The following is a 6,000-nucleotide window of genomic DNA, read 5'->3' as shown; positions in this document are numbered from 1 at the left end:
TGTAAAATGCAAGAGAGTAGTGTCATGGGAGCACACCTAAGGGCTTGTTGATACATTAGGGCTGCTACATTTTTGCCACTTTTAACAGCTATGACAATCAAAACTTTTCAGGAATACAGATGTACATAGCCATATAATAGCAACAACCACAACAACTCTTGAACACTGACGCATGAAACTGAAAAATAGTATTATTTCAGCACTATTTGTTAAGAAAATATATACTCTCTAGCATGAGAAGGCAGACTGCATAAAATAATAGGAAAGGTGACAAGAAAACAGGAGGAAGGGCTGTAGGTTGTCACAATTAACTAAGATTAAAACAAATCATATTGCTTCGTGTTGAGGAAGGCATAGGGCCATTCCGCACAATGACCAATCTTGCTAAATGTTTGCAGTATGCAGAAATGCTATATTTAATGGTGAAATTTCATCATTCCACATACCTTCAATTCTAGTGGAATACTGAAGTCCCAGTAGCAGTCTATTCATTCCCCACAGGTTTCCGGTCTTGCTGGAATCGCAACAAAGGAAGCAATATTTTTTCGTGCTTCTTCCCGCCCCTGGCCATCAATCAAACAGAACAGCCAATGAACTATTGTGTTCGTGCTCCCAAATAACCCCTTTCCCTTTAAAAACTGTTTTTTAAAAACCCAAACACACCAGTCACAATGAATATTTGTTCAATCATTGTCTCAGAAAGACCTTTTTTTGCTGGCGTAGGAGCTGGTGCTTAATTGTTTCCACGCTCTTCAAGTAACCCCCCCCCCCAATGGGCATGATTTGTGGCCGAAATTACGGGCAGTGTTGAACAGGGGGCTGTATTGTGCTCAGAAATTTTAAAGATAATTGCAGAAGGGAGCTTTGTTTTACTGTTAAGCACTTCTGTGGAGGGACTTCAGCTGGAGAAGCCTCGCATATTCGTTGCTTTTGCTGGTTTAAGGGGGGGGGGGAATGGCGATCGTATCTCCGGAAGCTCAGGGGCGAGAGTGAGGGAGGGACATTCTTTCTACCGCTATTTTGAGAACACACATGTGTTTCACTGATGTGTTGCGGCTTGTGCTCAGAAGCGTCACGGATTTTTCAGGGGGAACTCACTTTTCTGGATTTCCACCTAAGCGCTATAAAATTCCGATTGTTGCTGGAGTTTGGCAGGAGTTTTGCGGTTTGTTTACGACGTCATGCGGAACATTGAATTAATAGCATACGAAAGGTAAGACTTTGGCTACATTTAAATAGTGTGGAATGGCCCATAGAGTTAGGCCTAGAGCAGTGAAATAATGTATCCCACATGCAACTACCTGCATGTTAATTTTTTCCTACAGTGTCACCAACCTCAACATAAAAGAATCTACTATTGCTCTGAGCCTGATTCTCAGACAGCATAACAGCAGTGAAAGACACAGGCAAACATACATATGGTAAAAATATAAGAGTATCATGGGTCGGGCATTTTTCTGTAGGGTGGAGTAGGCAAGAAGTCACTTCTCATCTCGGTGTGGTTTCTGCAACTGTGTCCATTCAACAGCAATTCTGGTCTAGTGGGCAAGGCAAGGGGGTTAGTGATCTGAACTGGTATCTAAGAAAAATACCATGTTCCATCACTGAACCAATAAATAAAAGGCACAGGCTTGTTAGGGAAAATAAATCTGACAGTTATCACATGTGGAAATAATTCCACTATTAAAAAAAATCACTAACTGGCACTTTCTAAAATATCTCCCCCTACAAAGGTTAAATGTAGACAACCTGGGTTTTTGTTCCTTTCCCACTTTCCTGAAATAGTAAGCTGCTGCATTATTGGGAAAGGTGTGCAATTTCTTAATTGTCATCTGTTGCACCCACAGTAGTACAAGTAAGTAATTGTAGGGGAGGGGAAAAGTTGTGACACCGCAGCAGAAAATAATGGGAAGGCTACACAGTGTGGAGGGAAAAATGGTGCCATTTACTATTCCACAATTGCGGGCAGTGGCCATTGCACTATTTAGCCCTCCTTGCGGAAAGGGTATAGATTCTGGCTGTACAGCAGCTTCCCCTTTAGATACCATGTATACTTCACATGCCAAGCTACAACCCTACCTAAGCCTATGAGATGGGGTCCTTGGCCTGAAGATGAGGTATGGAGATCAGGATTCACAATCATTGGCTTTAATACTACCTTCCACATGGTCTGACAGGTACATAAGCTTCTATGTGCAGTTCATGGTAGTAAAGTTTAGCATAGGTTATAAAGCAATGGCTTGGGCCTTGCATTTCTTAAGAAGCACCTTATTCCAGATGAGCCTTCCAGGTTTTTACTGTCAGTAATTTGCACTCTATTTCAGACGCCATCTGCCTGTCTGGTAGTCAGCAACAAAGTTATGGGATATCTACCCGAGTCCACTCTATAAATATTTATAGAAAGAGCTACAAAACAGTTTTATTTTCACAGTCTGCGCATGTTTAGTTGGAAATCTCACTTATATTCAAAAAGCACATATAGGATTTCAGCTTAACATAATTTAGAGTAATATGGGTTTTTTAAGCATTTGGTGCTATTAATTTATTTGTTGGGCCAACTAACTGTTCTTAAATATCGCAAGCCTCTTTGAACACATGGCCAGTAAAAAGAGTATTAGCCTTTAAGATGTGGGGAAATAGCTGGAAATTGTAACAAGACAAAAAAGAATCAAATGACACATTTAAAGGCTACTCTTGTTCACTTGAACACATATAAAGCTTGCTGCAGACATACAAATGTCTGGGTCCACTGGACAGCTCCTCCCATAAATTAGATGTCAGCACTTTGAAATGACTGATCAGGACCACTCATGAGCCAATTTCACAGCAAGAACAGCAGGTTCCTCACAGTCACAAAAAGGGTTTCCTGGCCAGCCTTTTTCCTAGCAGGTTCAGCCGATGACATTTCCCCCCTCCCTTTGTATCATGGTGAGAAATCTTCAGCTTCTTAAGTAACGCTTGTCACACTGCTTGGCACAGAGGGCCTGCAAGAAAAATGTCACATTGAAGTGTCTCCCCCACCCCTCCTTTTCCTTTGAGGCTTTATGGCCAGTTTCATGAGCTACCAATAATTACACATCTACTTTTGGAGCCTGATTAACTTCATAATTTCCTGTTATGTCAGTCTAGTTCAGAAGCGCTGCAGTTCCCAGGGGCCTTTGGCTAGAAGCCATGGTGGCTAAACAGATCTGAAAGTGATTTAAATCTGTAGTGTTGACACACAGACTCACTTTCCTTAAATGTTTAGGATGCGATACAATAGCTGTTTGCCTCAGGGCAGTTTTCAAGAGGCAAAAGGGCTACTTCTAGGCTTTGTGCTTGTGAGTTCATTTACCTTTTAGACTTTCTGGCTAAAGTTTAGTGATGGTCACAATACTTTGCTTTTAAGGAGTTTAAAATGTAAATATTTCTGTAATTCTCATGAAAGCCAACACTCTTTGACAGCAGCATAACCATGAGCTTTCAGAACAAAATCAGAGTCCAGTAGCACCTTTAAGAGCAACAAAGATTTATTCAAGGCGTCAGCTTTTGAGTGCAAGCACTCTTCCTCAGACTATGAGCTGACCAGCTTTCAGAAATATCAGCCAGGAAGATATGTTAGTTACTGTGGCAGCTTCCCTGTATCTGTACCATAGAAAACAGTTTGGGAAAACTTTTACAACATCAACAAACACCTTCAGAAACATCACTATTTGTGGCTGTAAAGTAGTTGTGTGTGGACCAATACTGGCATCTAGTGATCAAAAAGAAAAACTGTGTGCCCCCCCCTGCTAAAAGCTTATTCTCTCTCTCCTCTCTCACACACTCACACTCACACACACACAATGATTTGAATATGTCTTCTGGGGGGCACCTTGCTCAGTCCCTGCCCTCCCCCCCAAAAAAAATCCGACTGTTCTTGGCCAAGTCCAGGACTTCCCCTGCCTTGGCCCCTGCCTGGTGGGATGAGCTCCCAGAGTACATCAGGGTCCTAATGGAACTAGCACAGCTCCGTAGGGCCTGCCAGACGCGGCTGCTCCGCCCATCTTATGGATGAGACTAGTTCAGACAAGCCAATAAACAAAACTCCAATGGGCCTCTCCTGCTGGAATACTGAAAGCTCTTCATTCCTGCTCATGCCAGCACCCAAAAATAAAGCATCAACTGGTCTAGGCAATGACATCTGGCACACAATTACGGTATCATTAGTAATGTTTGGTTGATTTTAACTGTTTATTTTAATGGTTATAACTGGTTTATTGTATTTACAAATGGTGTGAACTGCTCCGAGATGACAATTTTGATGAGATGAATATTTGTTATTATAAACATAAATTTTCTTTACTGCTATTACCTTTGAAATGAAACAATTTATCTGTGGAAGTATGTGGGCATACTGATGTAGAAAGGATTGCTTGCTTCAAGAATAGGGTAATAAAATGGTATATTTCTCCTCATGGAGAGAAGGGAAACAAGTTCTGAATTATTTCCAAATATATTCTAGCATTGTAAGATGGATTTAGCAAGTATGGCTGAGTGTAACACATAATAAACAAATTGCTGAGATGGGCCACTGTGTACTAACACATTACTTCCAAGACTTCAAACAGCAATGTTTTAAGTCAGTGGTCCCCAACCTTTCTGAGCCTGGGGACCGGCAGGGCATCGGGCCATGCCCGCGGGCCACGCCCGCGCATCGGGCCGCGCCCGCGCATTGCGCATGCGTGAATGCGCCATGCGCATGCGCCATGCGTGGGTGCGGCCTGGCCCCGATTCCCTCTCCCTGCCCTCCCGCAGTAAGAAGCTTCCTGGGCCGCAAGCTTGCGGCCTGGGAAGTTTTTTACTGCGGGGGGAGCAGGGAGAGGGAGCCGCGGCCCGGCGCCATGGCCTTCGCAGTCCGGCACCGGGCCGCGGCCCGCAGGTTGGGGACCACTGTTTTAAGTTACAACAGTTAAGACACATTGCCATTCACTCCTTTAAAGTATAAATACCTAGCACATGAGGGGAGAAATATTAGAATAATATGCAATTTCATAATATAATAAACAAATAAAGCAAATTGTCATAAACCTCTCCCCAAAGAAAGTGTTAGCTGAATTAATGACACAATTAGAAGCCCTAATAAATAAAGTGGCTATGCACTGCCTCTTGAAACTCCTACGTCCCCAAGGAGACCGTTCTACAAGGGGGAGCCACTACTGAAAAGGTTCTATCTCTAGCAGATGACAAGCAGAGAATTTTAAGCAGGGGGACTTGCAGGAGAGGAGGCAGCCACTGAGACCATAGCTGGTGAATAGCAATATTATGGCTACGAGCAACAAACAGAGAGCCAAGGAAAGAAAAGCCAAAGCCCCCAAAGACGCACCTTCATCTTCTCAACTCGGTTGTCCCTGCCTTCTCTGTCATGGCATCCAAATATGCACCTGTTGCTCTGGGTACAGCTCCAGAACCCATATTGAAGGTGATTAGTGACACTGAGTGAGGGCCAGCAATCCATCAGCAGGTAGAGTGAGGATATTTATTGGGATCCCCACCCATCCAGCAGTCTCTTCCCATCCCCTGGAAAGTTGATTCCTGGGGCTACAGAATTCACATGGCAGTCAGGACAACATCATGAGAAAGGGTGAAATCTCCCCTCCTCTTCACAAGTGCAGCTCCACTGACAGAAGAAAGAGGAGTGTGGCTAATTAACTCTCTTCTTATCGCAGTGCCCACCCCACAGACTCAAGAGATCTTGAGGCATGCAGATCGAGCAACCCAAGGAATCACTTTTCAAGGTTCAGAATGGGTTGCTGGAGATGATTCTAATATCTCTGATCTTCCCACTTGTGTATCCTTAATCAGAAGCTCCATGGAATCAAATGGAACTTATTACCAAATGAGCACAGTAGCTTTGGCTATCAGAACTTGGTAGTCTGCCTGAGGGATCAGTACAAAGTTTGAGTCCAGGAACATCTCTAAGAACAACTAAGTTTCAACATTCTGACGCAACCATGCTTCCATGCTTGATACAGTAAGGGA

Source organism: Paroedura picta, chromosome 5 (genome assembly GCF_049243985.1).
Source record: "Paroedura picta isolate Pp20150507F chromosome 5, Ppicta_v3.0, whole genome shotgun sequence".
NCBI lineage: Eukaryota > Metazoa > Chordata > Lepidosauria > Squamata > Gekkonidae > Paroedura > Paroedura picta.
Note: the sequence above shows the minus strand (reverse complement) of the source record.